Genomic DNA, 16,019 nt, shown 5'->3' on the forward strand with positions numbered 1-16,019 from the left:
TTGGCTATGGGAGGGACCAATCCTCGTGTAGGTCATTGGCTCAGAGCATGAGCCCCACCCTGCAGTATAGCACACCAATCTCTGAAGGGGCTATGTCTTTGCTCGCCCATGCACACTGCCCTTCTATAACTCCTTGACAATGGGGCACATGATAAGACTACTGAATCATGATAGCAGTGTACGACTTCTTTCTTTCACTGTAAAACAACGTTTGTGGGACACCTTGGAAATGTTTAAGGCATTCATTATCTTCACAATTTTTTTTTAAAGATTTTATTTATTTATTTATTTATTTGACACACACAGAGAGAGAGAGCACAAGCAGGGGGAGTGGCAGGCAGAGGGAGAAGCAGGCTCCCCGCAGAGCAGGGGGAGCCCGAGGTGGGACTCGATCCCAGGACCCCAGGATCATGACCCGAGCCGAAGGCAGTTGCTTAACCAACTGAGCCACCCAGGCGCCCTATCTTCACAATTTTTAAGATTTTTAAGTCACCTCTACACCCAATGTGGGACTTGAACTTACAACCCTGAGATCAAGAGTCAAATGCTCTACCGACTGAGCCAGCCAGGCGCCCCTAACTTCACAATTTTTTATCAGCAGAATCCTGGAAAGCAGACACAATCTAGGATAAGCATTTATTCTGATAAAGGACAAAATAGAGGTACTTTTTTTTCTTTTAAAGATTTTATTTATTTATTTGACAGAGAGAGAGATGGTGTGAGAGGGAACACAAGCAGGGGGAGCAGGAGAGGGAGAAGCAGGCTTCCCGTTGAGCAGGGAGCCCGATGTGGGACTCGATCCCAGGACCCCGGGATCCTGACCCGAGCCGAAGGCAGACGCTTAACGACTGAGCCACCCAGGCGCCCCTAGAGGTACCCTTTTGATGACAGAGGGGTCTAACGTAATACAGCAGTCTCCAGGTAGCTGGCTGATTTCACCAATGACTAGAGCCATAACGAAGAGTTGGTGTGCTCCTGCAAAACTGGGCTCACAGCAGTGGCGGGGGTCAGGTCAGCCTTGGTAGGAAGAAGCCCATGTTGTTGAGACCATCCATACATGATCTTCATTTTCCTGCCCCCATGACCTTTTGCTCCTGAGCCCAACGTGTAAGCCCTGGGGTGATGGAGAAGGAAGCTTCCTGACATCCACCTGGTGGTCATCTTACCCACCTGATTAAAAGCTTTTTGTGAAGTGGAGGCCTTTTGATAAGAATTCACACGGGAGGGGCGCCTGGTGGCTCAGTCATTTAAGTGTCTGCCTTCGGCTCAGGTCATGATCCCAGGGTCCTGGGATGAGCCCCACTCAGCGGGGAGCCTGCTCCTCCCTCTCCCTCTGCAGCTCCCCCTGCTTGTGCTGTCGCTTGCACTCTCTCTGTCAAATAAATAAATAAAATCTTAAAAAAAAAAAAGAATTCACACGGACACAAACATACCATCGAGAAACCTCCCCCCCGGATTATTGGGAGGGATCAATGAGCCAATAAATATGAAATGCATGGTACATACTTTGTGCTCGATAAATGGCACTTATTATCACTAAAGAACAGAATGTGTACAATGTGTAAATATTCCCTGAAACCATGTTGAAAAAATATAGTAGAGACAAAATATAAAGTATACCATTTGTACAGTGCATAAAACAGCACTCAAAACAGGCTCCAGAACATAAAGAAACTGTGTTTCTTTTCTGGAAAACTACTAACTTTGATCCAATACGGTAGTTACTTTAATCAGAAAAAAAAAGTATTTTCATTTTGAAAACAAAATTTCAAAATCAGGCTTAGGTGCTCTGACTGCTCAAAACTTTCTGATTGTATTATATTCGTGGGTATGTGTAAGTTATAGTAAAGCTTATTCATGTGATACAGAAAACCACAAAAGAGAAAGTATTTACAGATTTTGTTTAAAGGAAATTGTTTCATAAGTTAATAATTTATGTTTATATGACTCTTTTCCCCCTAATGATCTAAAACTGCTTGGTAGGCAAACTGTGGTCACCACTTTACAAAATGGGCAATAAATTTCATTAACAAACCAATTGATATTTATTGCACAGGACATTGTGTGGGCTGTGGGCCCAGGCCAGAAGCGAAGTTTGCTCCAGCTTTGGACAGCTGCAGTCCACTGTGGATAAAACAGAATGTGATGCTGACAAGGGCACATATATAGAGCACTAAAATAAGGAGCACGGGGATACTCAACACAGGTTACATGATGGCTGAGTATCCACAATGTACTTCTCCTTCGCCTTTGGGAAACAGCCTCAATTCCAGGGGGAGAGAGAGAGGACTGCTCATAGTGCGTGTGTGTGTGTGTGTGTGTGTGAAGGGGGAGGGCAGCGTGGGTAGAGGCTGAGCCCTGAACACAGCATAGCTCGCAGGAGGTGGGGAGTAGGTCAGCCCGAAGGAGAGGGTCAATTGAGCTGCAAGGGCAGTAGCAGGAAATGAAGAGAATGAGGCAGGAAGAAGGTCTTAAGGCCACCCTATATGTCAAGGACAGAGCTGGTCAAGAAAACTAGAAGTCAACACTCCCAGGCTCCTAACATTACGGGGAGACACTGCTTCCTTGATATCTCATAAATCACGGAATTTCCCAGATAAATAAACTCATTTAATTCCCCTCTTTGCTGCTATCACTAAACTGGTACGTTTTCCCAGAGTTTCCTAGCCTTATCGCAGGTACGGGAGCTGGAAATGTAGCTGACACCCGCTAACTACAACCAGATGAAACATCAGTTGGCAAACCCTATGACGGTCTGCAGCGCTTCTCTTCAGCATTACAGGTCTGCCCCCAGGAGACATCCCAGCCTTTACACCTTCATCCTGACTGGCTGGCCACTTCACCGCACGTCCCTTTCCACCCAGACCCTTCCATGCCTGCGTGAGCATACAGGCACACACGAGAGAGGACTGCTCATAGTGCGTGCATGTGTGTGTGTGTGTGCGTGCATGTGCACTGCTCTAAATGCCTCAAACGCTCAAGGTTTGTAGGTTTTAACTCCCCCACACCCATTATCATGGTAGCAGCCACATAATTGGTCCCAATAAACACTTGCTCACCATTTGGGAAAAATTTATGGGTAAAGATACCCTTTTAGTGCCATTCCTTTGTTCTCTACTTCTAGGTGACCTTCAGTGAAATCCTTTGCTCTCATGTTAATGTTCCCAGTACTTTCTGTGCAGCCTAGAAAGAGCCCAGGAGTTGTCTCCCACACAAACCAGCCATGCAGTGCAGGTTTTACTTCTAAGGCTTTGTTGTTGCCTTTGAAGTGTGATTTGAGAGGCCTCCCTCCACTGATCCCTAAAATGTAACCACGAGAGATTCATTCACCTGCACTCAGCATGTCATTTTCCCCGATACCCTCTTCAAAGGCTTTTCCCTGAGCAGCCAAGGACACTGCTCCAGGAAGTCAAATGATTCCTCCAGGAAGCTTTGAGACCTGTGAGGCCTTGGGCAAGTCACCCAAACTCTTCTGTTCTAAATATGGGATACCACCCCAGCCACATACAGCCACCTGAGAAGCCGACCAAGTAACTCAAGAAAGTACCTGGCACAGTGCTTAGTACAAAGCCAAGGCTTGGTCAGCGATTGCTTTCTTCACAACTTCCTCAGTGTCTCGTCTATAAAAAGGAGTGTATACTTGCCTACCTTATACAGGGGACCTAAGATTCTGCCTCCAGGCCTGCCCCCGTTCAGCACCAGCTGCCTTCAGCACCGTGGCTTTCAAGCAGCTCAGCTCACAATCAGAAATCTGCGTCATATGCACACCCTCAGTCTTGCCTGATTCCCTATCCCGAGGACTGCTCCTCCTTGCCAAAATACTTGTGTATTCCACTCCCCCATCCCACCTCATAGAAAACCCCACCCTGACCGACCAGAGGCTGGATCACATCCCAGGAGGGAGCACGCCCTCCCCTCCACAGTACCAGTCCACATCACGGGTTCTGGACCATCAGTGACTTAACCCTGCAAGTCCTACTCATATGCTGGGCTCTAGGTCCTGCAGTGAGGTCCAAGGTGGGTGTCGGCCTCTGAGTCAAGGGCCCCTTTCCAATCTTGCTTTCAGCGTGAGTAGGGGCACCTCTCCCCACTTGCCAACAAGGCTACTGATGCGCTGAACACGTGCTCTTACACTGCTTGAGGACAAACCCTTCACAGAGGCTGTAGCCTAAATGTCAGGAGGCCCATCTCTCCACAGAGCCAGCCCAGTCACATTATCATGCCAGGCAGTGTGTAGTTCCTTTCCTTCTTCGCCCACACACCCCCTTGCGCTCTCCCCTTCAGACCATCTGGTAACAAGACACAGGCCCTGGGCTGGGCCACACGTCTCAGATACACTTCCCTTAGCTGTACAAAAAAAAAAAAAAAGGCCTGGAGACTATGGCTCTCGCAAGACTGCAATAAATTCTTAGCCAAGAGCCCTCCTTCTCTGTGGCTGCTGTCAGCAAGAAGAAAAAGGGAAGGTTTATTTTCCAGCTACAAAAGATTTTTCTAAGAGTCCAATGAAATAATAAAATTTAAAAATTATCCTCATTTATTATTATTATTTTTTAAGATTTTATTTATTTTTGAGAGAGAGAGTGATAGCACGAGTTGAGAGGGAGGGGCAGAGGCAAAGGGAGAAGAAGCAGGCTTCCTGCTGAGCAGGGAGCCCGATGTAGGGCTCGATCCCAGGACCCCAGGATCATGACCTGAGCTGAAGGCAGTCGCTTAACTGACTGAGCCACCCAGGTGCCCCCAAATTATCCTCATTTAAAAAAAAATTGGGGGGACACCCAAAAAATTTTTTTAAAGATTTTATTTATTTAGTTGAGAGACAGAGAGAGAGCATGAGCAGGGGAGTGGGGGGAGATACAGAAGGAGAGAGAGGGAGAAGCAGACTCCTGGCTGAGCAGGGAGCCCGATACGGGGCTCGATCCCAGGACCGCAAGATCACAACCTGGGTCAAAGGCAGACATTACCCAACTGAGCCACCCAGGCGCCCCTAAAATTTTTTTTTAATTAAGTAAATGCTCCCCGCAACATGGGCCTTGAACTCACAACCCCAAGATCAAGAGTCACACGTTCTGCTGACTGAGCCAGCCAGGCACCCCCATCCTCATTATTGAAATACAAATACACCTTACACCTTAGTTACCCTCACCTTAGTATACTTACATTTACAGGAAATTTGCAACCTGGGGCGCCTGGGTGGCTCAGTCGTTAAGTGTCTGCCTTCGGCTCAGGTCATGATCCCAGGGTCCTGGGATCGAGCCCCGCATCGGGCTCTCTGCTTAGCAGGTAGCCTGCTTCTCCCTCTCCCTCTGCTGCTCCTCCCCCTGCTTTTGCTCTCTCTGTGTCAAATGAATTAACAAAATTTTTTTTAAAAATTTTAAAAAAAAAAGGAAATTTGCAACCAGAGATCTTAGAGAAAGGAGCAGTTGGGCAGGAAGGCAGAGAGGGTAGGAGGAGGCGGTAAAGATCAAGTGGGGCACTGGAAAGTAAACACCGACATTGAGCATGGGATGAGTTTGAGCCTCAGTCCCAGGAACCCAGGAACATACCTGAACTCCCCACCAAAAATATTGCTTCATAGATCCTTCAAGATCATTCTTTCTGTTTCTTGAGACCCTCCGAAGCATTTCCAACCAGGTGCTGAGCTAAATCCTGCGGTCCCAAAGACACAGCCCCTGTCCTCAAAGAGTTTACTATTTAATGGAGAAAAGAAATGTAAACAGTAACAATATGGTTGTATATGTCTAAGTATCATTTTTCACAATGGAGAGGGTGAGTGAGTCAAGGGAGAACCCTTAAAGAAGGCATTTGAAGTAAAATGCTGAACGGTGGAGATAAAAGGTCAGTCGGACAAGGTGATGAGGGAGAGCTTTCAAGGCAGAACATCCAAGACAAGGACACAGTCTATTATGGAAAAGCTCAGTCTTGTGGAAAGCAGGGGATACAGCCAGAAATGTTGGCAAGGAACCTTTCATTTTTTATTTTATTTTTTTAAGATTTTATTTATTTATTTGACAGAGGGAGACACAGCGAGAGAGGGAACACAAGCAGGGGGAGTGGGAGAGGGAGAAGAAGGCTTCCCGCGGAGCAGGGAGCCCGATGCGGGGCTCGATCCCAGGACCCTGGGATCATGACCTGAGCCGAAGGCAGCGGTTTAATGACTGAGCCACCCAGGGGCCCCAAGGAACCTCTTCCAAAGATTCTTGTATGCCATGCTTGGGGCTTCGGTTCATCTCTTGGGAGATAGGCACTCATGCAAGATTTTAAGCACGGGGGTAACGGTGTCAGATTTGCATTTCTGAAAGCCCGCTATGACAGGTAGATGGAAGAGATGCCATAAAAAGGGGCTGTAGCTACTATTAACAAACCTTATCTGCGCGCGAACAAACCCACATCAGAGTATCAGAGGAAATAATGCTGTGGAAATCCTAAGGTAGAAGTCTCTAAGGATTGGAATGAGGGGGGAAAGACGATCCATTGACCCACATGCTCACTGCTCACTCAGCACCTACTATGAATGTGTTCCAGAAGAGCAGAGAGTAGTTTGTGGCGATGCCGATTCATGAATGGAGGTTTGGGGGGATGGTGAAGATTTAGGTGTGGCTCTATGCTGAAAGGGGAGAACCAATGGAGCAGAATTTGAACGTGGTTTCGAATCAGGCGTAGGAGCTGGGCAGGCAGAAGAGAGAAATGATCCCTTATTAACAAATCCTTTGGGACTAAAACTTTCTTGAGCAAATTCATGCCGGGTGAGGGCAGGGAAGTTCTATACTCCGGACTGGCTTCTTGACATGGTCTCTGTGGAGCCCGTCCTAGCAGTCTTGGAGGCAGCCTTCCCGGGGAGTGTCAACCTGGGCTCCTGGGCCTCACAGAGTTCAGTCTCCCAAGAACTGGGGCACAAAGGCCTAGTTTCAACCACACTTCACTTCTGAGTGAAGTAAGAATACCCTCTTCCAGGGTGGGGAGGCAAAGCTCACCTCCCCTGGAGGGAAAGAACTGTGGCCACCCCTAGCAGGCCTCTTGGGCTGCCCACCTCTGACTCCCACGGGCATTTGTCCTTACCTCTGTCATAGCACCTATCACACTGCATTGCAATCCTTTATTTATTTGACGAATAATAATTTGTTTCTTACCAGACAGTGAGCTTCCTCAGTCCGGAAACAGGCTTAGTCATCTTGGCATCTCCTCCAGCGCCTGCAACCTAGCATGTGCCCAAGAAGTCCATCAAGATTAGAAACGAATGGATGTGTGCTGTTTGCCCCAGTTATGGGCACCATTCACCGTTTTCTCTTCCCAGGTTAAGGCAACAACCTCAAGCCGGAGCTCCTCCGCTCTGCTCTGGCCTCCTTCCCTGCTGTTTGCCACACTAAGGAGAGACCAGAGCGGCCTTTCTCACACACCAATCCTATCACACCCCTCCTCTGCCCCAAACCCTTTGAACGTTCAAGATTGTTCTTGGAATGACTTCCAAACTCTTTTAACTCACCCAACGAGCTTGATGCGACCTGGCCAGCAGTTCTGTCAGATCCGCTCCCCACCTGGAGCTCAGGCTTCGGTCCTAGGGAACGCCTTTCATTCACCAATGTGTCCTGCTGTCCTTTTTGGCTCTGGTCCTTCACATATGCCGGCAACACCCTTAAATTCTCCTCCCCCTAGATAATTGCTACAGGTCTTTCTTACCGTCTTCCTATTGCCTGCACTAACCTCCCCGGAGAAGGTTAGATACCTCTCGTCAGTCTTCACAGTGCTCTGTGTATCTCCCAGCAAAGCACTTGTTGCTCTGGATTATGGTTGCCTGCTGACTCATCTGTGACCTCTGTTTAGCCGCAGAGCCTGCGAGCCCAGAACTTGTCTGTCTTGCTTACCATGACAGCCCCAGAGCCTAGCACAATGCCTGGCACTCAGTGTACTAAGTGTGCAATAAATAAATGGATTCTGGAAGAAACCAAAGAAAGTAAAAGCCGCCAGCAGAGAAGGGGCTGAGGGAGGAGGGTTATATGTAAAAATGAAAGAGAAATAAAAGATCTAATCTAGCATCTGTGAGTAAATGAAATGGGAGTATGGATGAAAGGCAGTAGGTCTGAGGGAATTCGAGGAGTGTCGTTTAGGCATGTTGAACATTAGGTCCCTCTGGCATATCCAAGTAGAAATGACTAATAGGAAGTTGGAGATCAGGGTCAGGAGAGAGGACAATGTGAAACTAAAGCCTTAAGAGTCACATCAGCAGAGGATGGAGTCAGGATATGCAGAGGAGGTGTGGGACCTGCTTACAGAGGGGGCGGTAGGGGCAAGCGTGAAGGGCAGGGGGTTGATCACAGGACTAAGGAAGGGTGATGGTTTTCAGGGCAAGGACGTTTGGGGCATGGTGATAGGAAAGCCGTAGTGGAGAGTGGGAACTTCAGGGACGGGGTGAGTGTAGGAACGAGCCCCCAGATGGGTTGGAGGGGATAGACATGGGGCACAGGAGGCAAGATTAGCTCTGGAAAGGAGTGCGGACACCCCTTCTTTCTGAGTGAGGCACGGATGTGTCAGGGAGGAAAGCCGAGGGGGTTCCTGCCAGCCAACCTCTCTTTTCTCTGTAAATTTTAGATGATCCCAGATAAGAGTCTGAGAGTTTCGTTCCAGCCCTACCGGGAACAGCCTTGTGGCCTTGGGCTGTTCATGGAATCAATCTCCCCAGGCCTGAAAGTGATTTGGAAACAACCCCATCTATCCTGATAATTCAACAGCCTCATTTATGGAGACTCTCCGTTTCCATAAAAACCTTTATTAGCCACACAACACACATTTCAGCTAAGCTGTCTAAACCTTGCTGGGATTGTCTTTTTGTGGAAGCAGAGCAAGTTCAAAGGGACAATAAAGAAGGGCCACAGGGGGAAGAAAACAAGGGGCACAGAAGTTTGCCAGTCTCTGGCCTTGCTATTGGGAGAAGGGTTTAACCCTCATACTAGCACTGAATGATCAAAAGATAAGTACTGACTCTGTGAGTTATTAATTCTTATTATCTCTCTAGTAAAGAACTCTACATATGGCATAAACACTGCTTTGAATAAACTTAATAATTCATTAATTTGCCCAACAAAAATTTATTGAGCACCTGCTCTGTGCAAGGCAAGGAGTCTACAGAGAGATGAATAAAAAAACCAACCTGCATTATTAAGCCAAGCTAGGATATTAGAATACAGTGCTGTTGAGTGGAAATAGAATGTGAACCACGTATGCAATTTATTTATTTATTTTTCTTTTAAAGAGTTTATTTTTCAGGGGCGCCTGGGTGGCTCGTCGTTAAGCATCTGCTTTCGGCTCAGCTCACGATCCCAGGGTCCTGGGATCGAGCCCCACATCGGGCTCCCTGCTCCGCGGGAAGCCTGCTTCTCCCTCTCCCCCTCCCCCTTCTTGTGTTCCCTCTCTCGCTGTGTCTCTCTCTGTCAAATAAATAAAATCTTTAAAAAAAAAAAAAAGATTTTATTTTTCAGTAGTCTCTACACCCAGTGTGGGGCTCGAAATCTACCACCCGAGATCAAGAGTCACACGCTCTGCCAACTGAGCCAGCCAGGCACCACTACATATGTAATTTAAAGTTTTCTACTAACCATGTTTAAAAAAAAAAAGAATCAGGTGAAATTAATTTTTAAAAAAATTTTTTTAGGATTTTATTTATTTATTTGACAGAGAGAGCACAAGCAGGGTGAGCTGCAGGCAGAGGAAGATGCAGCCTCCCACTGAGCAGGGAGCCCAACGTGGGGCTCCATGTGGGGCTCCATCCCAGGATCCTGGGATCATGACCACAGTTGAAGGCAGACGCTTAACGACTGAGCCCCCCAGGCGCCCCTGGCCTTGTCTTTACCCTGTTCCACAGTCCCCTTGAGCCCCGCTCACAGCCAGAGGCAGAGCCATAGCCTCAAGCTGTCCAATCTCCACCAGCAATCACTGAACCAAACTTCCTCCCCAGGGGACAGAAGCAAAGATAGCTACGGTCTTTCTTCTTGGGGCTCACAAAGTCACCACAAAGTGGTGAGGCTGTTTGTTCCGTGCCTTGCAAGTTCGGTTACAAACGACTTGCAGCTGTCACCTTGTTTGCAGGCCTCCTCTGGTCTCCTTGGCTGGCCACCCTCTCTGCCTCACCCCCACTGTATTTACTCACAGTACTGCACCCCTGGGATTATCTTTGTGTTTGCCTAGCACCCTTTCTTTCGGGGGACAGTCCCACTCCCCTACCCCCATTTCATCTCATTTTAGTGGGGCTGTCAGTCCCAGGGGCCTTTTCCCACTCCTACCATGCAGATGGGCACTTCACTGATGCCAAGCCAGTCAGATATTCACTCCTTGAAATTTAAATATTGAGCAGAAACACAGGGACTGAACGTAAGTTGGAACCAGAGCCTAAAATCCTCGCAAGTGCCCAATTCCTGTCCTTTCCAAGCCTGGTGGTTTAATTCTTCCTTTAATTCTGTGAGCTGTCCTTCCAACACCCCTGTCTTCTCCCCTTCCTTTTTTCCGCCCCCTCATGTTAGCTTCTAACCAAAGAAGCCTGATATAAAATTTTAACTGCAGTTTTGCAAAAAAGGAAAAAGTAAAGACACAGAACATATACATATATATTTGACTTCTGTCATATATACACACATAGATGCATGTTTGTAAAATTTCCCTTTTTAAACAATGCTAAATACAAGCTTTTTAAGGTTCGCACCTAGGTTCGTTTGGTTTTATTTTTTGAAACAAAGATCATTCGAAGTTTCCTATGCCTCTCCATACTTTAAAATCAGTATGTATCCAGGTGAAATCACACCACCTGCTACCTCCGGGCTTAGCAGCCAAGTGGCCAGTGGGGTATTGGAATGAAGTGGGTCACCTTGGCTCTCAGCCTCTGCTTGCTGTGGGTGTTGTTCAGCTCTTTTTCTTCCCGTTGAAGGACTGAATTCTAAAAATTTTATTCACCCAGTGTCAGCAAAAACAAATGGATGGTGAGATGAATAACAACTCTTAGACTAAAGATACCATACAAGAGTATTCTTGGGGCAGCTGACTGGCTCGGTTGGTAGAGCGTGTGACTCTTGATCTCGGGGTCGTGAGTTTGAGCCCCACATTGTGTGTAGAGATTACTTAAAAATAAAATCTTTAGGGACACCTGGGTGGCTCAGTCAGTTGAGCGTCTGCCTTCGGCTCAGGTCATGGTCCCAGGGTCCTGGGATCCAGCCCCGCATCGGGCTCCCTGCTCAGCGGGGAGCCTGCTTCTCCCTCTCCTACTGCTCCCACTGCTTATGCTCGCTCTTTCTCTCTCTGATAAATAAATACAATCTTTTAAAAAAATACAAAAGAAAAAATCCATAAAAGACAAGAATCCAAGAATAAATCAGGGAGATTCGGGGAGTATAAATCAGACTTGGCACTTGGGGGAAGAGGGGGGGAATTCTTGCTCCAGTGATCCACTTCTAGGGAATTACTACTAGTGAATCCGCTAGAGCTCTGGTGACCCGGCTCCATCATTTAGGACATACACAAAAACAGTTAAACAGCAGAGACATTTGGTTGCAAAAAAAACCCCCAGCATTTGACCCTTGCTGCGGCAACTAGTTAATGGAATGAGGGGGAAGCTCCTACGTGATTCAGGAAGATCCTCCTGAAAGCTGGTGGCCTATAAAAACCCCTCGCACTCCACAGCTTCATTCCAAATACATTTGCATGAAAGAATTCTCTAGCATTTCTACAATGGAAATTAGGAAGAGGAAGAGCTAGAAATTGAAAAATAATTGATGAAGGCAGAAAATCCACAAGCAATGATGTCTCTGCAATTGATATCAATCCTGAGAAGTCACCAGCCTGGTAGTGGTTGTGGCCTGTACAAAAGAACAAAGGGTGCAGGGGCAGCTGACCGGGGCAAGCAAAGCACGCTGGGCCAGAAGCTTAGCCCTGGTCGCCCCTGGTTAAGGGTTTTAAATAACATCCCAGTGAGAAGATAACATTGCCTTTTTCACTTTCTATTATTTTCAATTTGGTTTCTTTTTCCAAAAAAGTGAATATGATTTCATAGGAGGGCTTCAACATATCTTTCTGTTGACTTTCTAAACTTCTGAATTAAACAAACCCCAAATCCCCACCTGCAAGCTGAACCCTATTAGAATAGTTAAGGAGGGAGCTGAGTTCCTTCACAAGAGCGTGAACTCTTGTTCATTGTATGGCGGGACCCAGTGCTTCCCCCAGTCAGCTGCCCCTGCACATAAGCACTCCCTTAGCCCATAACTGTTTGTTGGGTGGAAAGAGATGGACCCGGCCAGGTGTGTGGCAATGACCATGTGCCCGGAGCGAGCAGAAGTGGGACCTTCCCCACATGGAATAGTACCTGCGAGGCTCTCTCCCTGTTTAGGTACACTGCTCCTTACAGCAGGAGTTAACTGAGGCAAAAAAATAAGGGCAGAGGAAAAAAAAATGGAGAAGAGAATATTTCTTTGTCCCATCCCCAGCTCAAGCTAGCCTGCCATCTGTTGCCCAAACAGCTCCATGCTCACCCCCATTCTCCTCACCCCCACCCCCATGAACCTTTCTCTTCCCAGGATGACTCTCTTGGTGTGGTAATTTGCCAAAAGCTAATAGGAGAACACTAGACGTGATATTCTTTGGCTCTTATGCAGCAATTTCATTTTTAGTAGTGGCCTTTGGGAGACAGTGGCTCTGCCTACTGGAATTGTGAAAACCCTGGAAATGCTGGAATAATCGTCCTCATAATGGAGGTGAGTTCTTTGCAGTTCTGCCAAAAAGTTACAAGGATGGTGTTGTGGCATGAATTTTCCAAAATTCACATGTTGAACCCCGAAGCCTCTGATGTGACTGTATTTGCAGACAGGGGCTTCAAAGAAATAATTAAGTTTAAATAAAGTCATAAGAGTGGGGCCCTAAGCCAAAGGACTTGTGTCCTTATGAGAGGAGGAAAAGACCCCAGGAGTACACGTGCTCAGAGAAAGAGCCATGGACAACACAGAGAGAAGGTAGCCGTCTGCAAGCCGAGAAGAGAGGTCTCACAGAAACTAACCCTGCTGGCACCTCGTTTTGGGTTTCCAGGCTCCAGGACTGTGAGAAAATAAATTTCTGTTATTTAAGCCACCCAATCTGTGATATTTTGTTGTGGTAGTTTAAGCAGACTAATACAGATGGTCAGTGACTATATAGGGAGCTCCCTATCGGAACACTAAGGAGTAGGAAAAATCGTGCCACAGAACAAATGTGAGGCATCTTTCTGGAGCTTCAAATTCACAATGCAATTTCTAGGAAATATTATTTTCATATGAAAATAAACAGATATATTTTGGGATATAAGCAAAATTCACATGGCTTTTTAAGCAAACCATGATATAGCAAAGAAATTGCTATAAAAATCTGGGAAGTACTGGTTTAAGGAACTTCTCTGAAGCCTAGGGAAAAGAAGAGAGCTATTTCATCATCTGCTGGTTAGGTGGCTTCTTCAGTCTCATTTACTTTTTTTTTTTTTAAGATTTTCATTTGTTTATTTGAGAGAGAGAGAAAGTGTGGGTCTGAGCAGGGGTAGGGGCAGGGGGAGAGGGAGAGGAGCAAACAGATTCCCCACTGAGCAGGGAGCCTGACATGGCACTTGATCCCAGGACCCTGAGATCACCACCAAAGCCGAAGTCAGACCCTTAACAGACTGAGCCCCCCAGGAGCCCCTAGTCTCATTTACTTTTGACATGGAGAAACTTTAACTGGTGAATCTCTCTAGAAGCTGTGTGTATGCTTGAAGTCATGATCATCCTATGACGTCTGGGTTTACACAAAATTGGCTTCTCTAGCTTTGCCCATTTTCACCTCCTATCCTCTGGAGTCAGGGCAGAACAAGGGCACCTTTTGTGACTTGGGAATGACTGTGGCAGTCAACTGTTCTAATCATCCTTATGTTAAAAACAGATTGGGGCATTTGCTTACTCCTGGAGTCTCCCAGGCTTGGCGGGCAGGTTATGCCTCTGTGGCTTTGCTTCTGCTGATGCCTTGGCTGCTTCTGCCTATCAAAATCCTATTTATTCTTTGAGGCCCTGGGAAACGCCTTTCCTAGGAATGACTGTGAACCCTTTCTTCCTCTGGGCTTCTTCAGCATGTTGATTTTTCCCTCTGCTTGGTCCTTACTTTCATCTTCCTTTTTTGGAATGTTGCTGACAAGGCTATCTCTCTAAGTGGACTGGAAAACCCTGGAGGGCAAGGACAGTGTCTTTTCATCTTTATAGCCTCTGCAGTGCTTGGAGCAGTGCCTTGCACTAGCACATAATTTTGTCTAGTGAAATTAAGTGGGGAGAATTTTGCATGATTTTAAAGATGGGGTCTGTTATAAACTGAATGTAGCCCACCAAAATTTCCATGTTGAAATGCTATCTCGGATGCGATGGTCGGGAGGGGCCTTGGAGAGGTAATTGGGTTATGAGGGTGGGGCCCTCATGAATGGATTGATGCCCTTACAAAGGAGACCCCAGCGTGCTCTCTCTCCTTCCTGCCAAGTGGGGGCACAGGGAGAAGACAGCGATCTGTGACTCGGGAAACAGACTCTCACCAGATCCTGAATCCACTGATCTTGGACTTCCTAGCCTCCAGAACTGTCAGAAATACATTTTTGTTGTTTATAAGCCACCCAGTCTGTGATCTGTTTGTTAGAGCAGCCTGAACAGACTAAGACCAGGTCATTTCCGCATGCTCTCGTGCCAAGCTCTAAAGACCAGAATGTCAGGTGTACCACCACCGTGCAGGATGGTGGCTTCAGGCTTCCCAGTAACTCGCTGGTAACTCTGGAGTTCCTGTTTATCAGAAGCCGATTCTCTCTCTATTTTCAGTTCTCTTACTCCTCCCCGCTTCATCCTAGCAAATTAAAAAAATCACACCTTGGCATGACAGAAGGACTCTCACCCATTCTCTAGCTCGGGAAAAGGTGAGTCCCGTGTCTTAGTAACTGAGGGTTCAAAAAGGAAGGTTAAGTGGTGCCTGGGTGGCTCAGTCGGTTAAGATCTGACTCTTGATCTCAGCTCAGGTCTTGATCTTGGGGTTGTGAGTTTAAGCCCCACACTGGGCTCCATGCTGGGCCTGGAGCCTAAAAAAAAAAAAAAAAAAAATTAGAAAGGAAGGTTAGGCCTGCTGAAGAGCTCAGGCCATCGTAGCTGGAAGACAGAATAACTTGGCCAAGAAAACTCACCTGTGACAGGGGACCTAGAATCCTTTTCCTGACCTGCTGAGAACCGTGCGTAAGTCATTTCACCCCTATTTTTCCATTTCTATAAGATGAAGGGATTGAACCAAATACCTTAAAAACCAGTTTCAGATCTAAAAATCTTCTGATTCTATAATTTATTAAGTCTATACAACATTTCCCCCCAGCTTTATTGAGGTATAATTGACAAATAAAATGTATATATTTGGAGTTTGCAATACATATACATGCATATACATGAAATGATTACCACAATCAAGTTCATTAACACATCCATCACTTCACATACTTACCTTTCCTTGGGTGCAGTGAAAACCCTGAAGATCTACTCTTTTAGCAAACTGCAAGTATACATCCCAGTCATTAACTATAGTCACCATTGCTGTGCATTAGGTCCCCATGTAAAACTCTTTCTAGATCGATTTAAGCCGATTATGATTAAATTGATTTTTAGGTTTGTAAAGTTCAGTTCAACTGGGAGGCCTTTCCAGTGCCTGCTTAGAATCCTAGCCTTCAAGTGCATGGCTTACTTGCCCTCCCAGAGCACCCTGCAGGTGAGCACTGGGTGCTACCTGGAGAGACTAGAAATAGCTGGGGAGAATAAAGTGAAGAGGAAATTCCCCTTTACTCTGATATAAGTCTCCTCTCCCCCGGCAGGTTGATCTTTTGCCTGTTCCTACCATTTGATCATCTCTCTGGAACCTGGCTAATTGCTCTTTCTTTCCCTTCTTTCTTCCTTCCTTCCTTCCTTCCTTCCTTCCTTTCTCTTTCTTTCTTTCTTCTTTCTTTCTTTCTTTCTTTCTTTCTTTCTTTCTTTCTTTCTTTC

At 46.6% G+C, this 16,019-nt stretch overlaps 1 long non-coding RNA gene across 2 annotated transcripts; it reads right to left on the minus strand.

The window, feature by feature from the left end:
* Positions 1 to 5,295: 5,295 nt before the first annotated feature.
* Positions 5,296 to 7,797, minus strand: LOC118025816. 2 transcript variants are annotated; one of them, XR_004683395.1, is made up of 4 exons: positions 7,481 to 7,797; positions 7,128 to 7,360; positions 5,544 to 5,687; positions 5,296 to 5,333 (listed from the first exon to the last, which is right to left on the minus strand). It is a non-coding gene; the product is annotated as an uncharacterized LOC118025816 (long non-coding RNA). The 2 variants fall into 2 exon arrangements; XR_004683394.1 differs by lacking the exon at positions 5,296 to 5,333 and having other exon boundaries at positions 5,340 to 5,687.
* Positions 7,798 to 16,019: the final 8,222 nt, after the last annotated feature.

The sequence above is a fragment of the Mirounga leonina genome, unplaced genomic scaffold, assembly GCF_011800145.1.
Source record: "Mirounga leonina isolate KUSES-001 unplaced genomic scaffold, KU_Mleo_1.0 Mir_201, whole genome shotgun sequence".
Lineage (NCBI taxonomy): Eukaryota > Metazoa > Chordata > Mammalia > Carnivora > Phocidae > Mirounga > Mirounga leonina.